The sequence below is a fragment of the Cornus florida genome, unplaced genomic scaffold (genome assembly GCF_030987335.1).
Source record: "Cornus florida cultivar Cherokee Brave unplaced genomic scaffold, ASM3098733v1 CherokeeBrave_3.0.0_Hap2_Chr02, whole genome shotgun sequence".
NCBI classification, from domain to species: Eukaryota; Viridiplantae; Streptophyta; class Magnoliopsida; order Cornales; family Cornaceae; genus Cornus; species Cornus florida.
Window position 1 is genome coordinate 10617423 of NW_026775572.1, and position 5512 is coordinate 10622934.

A 5512-nucleotide genomic window follows, 5' to 3' on the forward strand; every position below is an offset into this window, starting at 1 on the left:
AAAATATGTGGGAAAAATAAGTATCTTACGGAACGGCGAAAGAAATATGATTCGCAGGTATCCAAGGTTGACACGTGTCAACGTACTAGTGGTAACAGACAAAGTTTCGTAACCTTTGAAGTTGCAAAAACATATGCTCAATAGATTTCACATCAGCCAATTAAAATTTTTCTGAACTTACAAAAGAAAAAAACCACTAAAAAATGTGCAATCCCATCTCAAAAAATACATATAAATCCTTATAATTTAAAATTTTAAAATAAGTTGTTACTGATTAATATTTTTGACATTTCAAATTACTCTTAAGAAAATTTTAAATATTTCTTTTTTTAATAAATAAAAAATAATTTTTTTTTTTGGTATTTTATTTTTTGTTTATTCTTATTATTTAATTTTTTTAGTTTTTATTATTTATTATTATTCTGTCTTGAGGGCGTTTTAAATATTTCTGTCTTCAAATAAAAAATTTGTCCTAATTTGCTCAATTTTAAAACACCCTTAAAACAAAATATTTAAAATACTCATATGGTATACAACAGGTTTTTTTTTTTTTTAACATTTTTATTATTAAATGAAAAGGCAATATATAAGAGTAACCCTTCCTTGCCGAACAGAATGGCGACTTCATTTTCAGTGGTTAATGCCTCAACGAAGAAGAATTTTACCCACCAATTTCGAAACATAATCGAAGAAGGCAACATAGTAAAAAATTCATCATGTGATATTCAATCTAATTTCGTGGTAAAACTCCATAAATTTTAAATGAGTTCTATGTAGTATGTGTTGTTTGATAAAAAGTGAAAGGTAATAAAAATTTCAAGAGAGTTGAATTGTAAAGTGTTAATTATAATTTGAGAATTTAGTTGATAGTTTGTACTTTAAGTGTTGTGCATTAATTGATAAACGAAATTTCTTCCTCTTAAAATTTTAAGTGACTATTAGTTTAAGTGGTATCTAAGTTAGGTTATTAAAATACACTTAATTTAATATTTACTTAATTTACAAAATGTGATGTAGTATCATATTTCTTTCCAAAGTGAAAGACTTGCTTGTCAATATAAAAATAATAATAATAAAATTATTTTTGAATTGAGTTATATCACCATATTGTGTCTGGATTTTCTAGAATTTTAAGAAGGGCAGATCGAGGAAAGATGAGATTTTGAGGAGTGACATGTGAGTTAATCCAAAATTACGAGATTGGCCGAGAGAGAAAAAAATGTTATGAGAGGAGATAAAAGAAAGAAAAATAATAAAATAAAAAAACATCAAGGTGTGGTTTGATAATCAATTTAGAGAATTAATTTTGAATATATTAAAGAGTTGGGGATGTGCAAGAAAATGACTAACTTTCCATATGTTGGCAGCTAATTGTCATGGTCCACTAATTTGTAAGGGAGTTGTGCCACACAAGGCAATACCAAAGCGCTAGGAGGATTATGTAAGACATGAATGGAGTGAAATTTTAGTCTTTTATGTTTGTGTAGAATTGAAATAATTTAAACCATGGGTGAGATTGTAAATATTCATAAAGTATAGAGAAAATTTTTGAAGTGTCTTGAATTTTATAGATTTCTATATATTTTAAAGGAGTATTCTAAAGAATCATAATATCTATTAAGATGTCTATATAAGGAGGGAAGGGTGATGTTTGTAACCATCACATATATGTGTGATGACTAAATAATAGAAGGTGTAATAGTAGTGACAGCACGTTTTAGAGTGAAAATCAATTCCGAGGGTATGCAATTTCGATAATCTATATAACGATATAATATATACACCTTAATTTTGAAATATATCAGGAGTTGGGGATGTGCAACAAAATAACTTTCCATATATTTGGTTGACAGCTAATTGTCATGGTAAGAAACATGAGATTGTAAATATTTATAAAGTATAAAGAAGATTTTTGAAAATAATAGAAGGTGTAATAATTATTACGTTGAGTGAAAATAAGTTTCGAGTATGCAACTTCCATAATCCATATAATGATAGAATATATACTTTAACGTTATTTTGTTTGCATGGTAATTGAAGCAATTTTGACCAAGGCGATATCTTTTTTTGTGAAACCACCTAGGTAAAGAAAAAATGTAACCCACAAAATAAATCTAGAAAGAGATTCAATTCCAAAACAAAAAATAATAATAAAATAAAATAAAATTGTTTAATAAATAAATAAATGAAAATTTTGCTTTGTTTTATTTTTATTTGTTTATTTATTTTCTCCAATAATAGTGGTGTGGGTGTATAAGTTCAAGGGTTAAATGTAAAAAAAAACCCTTGCACTATTAGGGTTTTGCAATTAACCCCCTTGAACTACAAGAAACCTCCTGAATTATGATTTTGTTGCAAAAAAACCCCATATACTATTGATTTGTTGCATCTCTATCTTTCAATGAGAGGGCCCCGGTTATTAATTCTCTGTAAATCTCCGAATTCTAAGGATCTCTAGAATTCTAAACAAGAGGGAGTTCTTAGTACTAATTGAATTCAATCAATCAGAGATTTCCTTCAGAAGGATCCTATGGAATCCATTCACCTATGTATGCCAAAAGTTTTGTGTTATTGATTCCTAGGTGTAGTGATTCTTCCCCTATGCCGCCTATTGGTACTAGTAGAGGAGGATTAACTTGTAACACAGAACCTCTAGGTGTAACCTTGCGCTCAATACTAGAATCGATAATTGAAGCATAGCCTTTAAGGCAGCACTAATCAAGGATTACCACTTAGACCTTTTTGAAGAAGGTTCTGTTACTAATATATTTACTTCCATTGTGGGTAATGTATTTGGGTTCAAAGCCCTGCGTGCTCTACATTTGGAAAAAAAAAAATAATAATAAATAAAAAAAAAATTAAAAAAAAAAAAATTAGAGGATTACTTCGTTCCTGATAGTTATTTACTGAATCGGTGGATAAGAGCATACTCTGGATCGGAATCTATCAATTAGATCCTTTATCCATAGAATAAAGTAGCTAGGCATATCTATTTCTTCATATTTTGACTTCTATGAAGTTTCTTTCTTTGCTACAATTGATAAAAATCGTTGTTTTGGACGATGCATATGACTTGGTCGAAAATATTAAAAGACAAATTTACCCTTACTTAAAACTACGACGTTTGAGAGTTATACATAATGTGGCAGTTGATAATTTCATAAACCAATAAAAATGTGACACCAATGCAACAGATGATACCATCACGGCAAGGTTTGGGGTTAACATCGAGGTTGATCTCGACATGACGACAACGATGATTCTGGTCTGGTGGCAAGGACGCAATGATACTAGTTTTCGGCGTTGGAAAGAGAGCCCCTGGTCGGAATTCATCGCCTCCTACTCATTCAACCGTCTGGCTACTACCGAAATCAATCACCTAATCACCAATTCGGATCATTGTGCTCACCCCAAAAAATTGCATAAACACCCACAAACCACCACCTCTGTAATCAATCAAACAAACCAAATCTTACACCCAATCACAACCCCACAATCAACACCCCTATTCACAAAATCGGACTATGTAATCAACAATCCAGAACTGTAAATTCACATTATTGCAACAAACAGCTATCCACCATTATCACAAATTAGTCACAAACATACTTACAACAACACCACAGCCCTGCTGACGACGGCCGTTCCAATACGCCAAACTAAATGTAGTGAATGTGTGGTTCAAGAAAAGCCTTTTATGTCAAATTTAAATTTATAAAAACCACTACCAACACCACTACTAACGTAGCAAGAGTGAGTAGGGATCGTCCCAAGGGATTATACGTGTTGGAATTTCAACTTCGACTCTAGCGTACCAAATGATTGCAAAAGAGAGTTGGGTTGGTTGATTACTTCTAGAAAAGAATTAATTAAAATGCAATAAAAATAAAACTAAGTAGAGATAGGGACTTAAGAGATGAGAAGAGAGGACTTAGGGTGTTGGAATCACCACTAAGCTCATGTAATTAACCACTTGCTTTCCATTAATGGGGAATACATTGTTGTGAACAAAATTGGTTCGACTAGCAAAGGTGACTCAACAAGTGTATAATGTCTAAACAACATGTGAAAGGCCACAATATATCTATTGGAAGAGGAATATATTGTCTAGACAACATGTGAAGAGAACAAAATATCAAATCAAGTCATTAAACATTTCATTAAGCTCATAGTCAAAATAATTCACAAGGATGACTTAGTTAAACATATATTGTCTAAACATCATGTGAGAGGCCACAATATATCTATTGGGAGAGGAATAAATTGTCTAAATACATGTGAAAGATACAACATATCATAACTAGTCATTAATCCTTCATTAAACTCAAAATTCCATTACACCACAATATTAGAGCATATGCTTCTCGCATTCAAAAGCATGGAACATCAAAGAACAAGCATGAATTGTCTCCCCCATCTAACACTATACTACAACTACACTACTAGCATGAAAATAAACTAAGGGAGAGGTACAATCCATCAAGGAATAAGTATGAACCATCAAGAGACATAACAAGAGCATTCCATTAAGCACTAATGTCTAGCCATCACTAGATTCTCAATTAACCACACATAGACATGCAATTAATATAGAAAAACTAGTGTAGAGATCAATTCCCCAAATAATCACACATAAGACAGCATGTAATTAAAATAGAGAATCAATGGAAGAATTAACCCATATGAATCATGTGAGACATAATTCTTAATTTAATCACACATAGACATGTAAATAAACTAGAGAATTAATAGGAAGAATTAGACCATGGAAATCATAGAAATATACCAAGATTCATGAAATTCACAAGGCTAGAACACTAATCACAACAATATATATATAAATCCTCAAAAATAGAAATACAAGGGTTTAGATTACACAAGACTTAGGGCTCATCCAAGCCCTAAGTGTAGATCTAGTCAATCATAGAGGAGGTGGATGTAGTCATGGAATCAAGCTCCAAACATGGCTCCATCTTCTTCTTTCTCTTCTTCTTCTTCTTCTTTGAAGCTCTAGAGATGGAGAGATAGTGGATTTAGAGATGTGTTCTTGAGATGTGCCTCCACTTCTCTTTTTTTTTCTAACCCTAATCTCTAACTTTTCTAGAGAAATAAAAATTACAATATAGAAAAATAAAATGATAAAAAGCCTCAAGAAAAATCTTGTACAAATGGGTTGCTTCCCTTTATATAGAAGGTCCTTTTCTTAGTCACTAAGTCTAGAATATATGCCCAAAAATATCTAATCTCGCAACTTTTTGGTAGGTGAACTTTTGGGCGCGCACGGAAAAAGTGACAGCTTGCTGCCAGCATATCCAGTTCGATCGATCCAACTTATTTTCGATCGATCCAACTTTTTCGATCGATCTAACTTTTCTAATTGATCCAACTTATTTTCGATCGATCCAACTTTTTCTGCGATCCATCCAACTTTTCAGCTTTTCAGTATCAGCTTCTTTTGCTCCAAATCAGCCTCTTTTTGCTCCGGATCATCGCTAAGACTTAGTTTGACTCC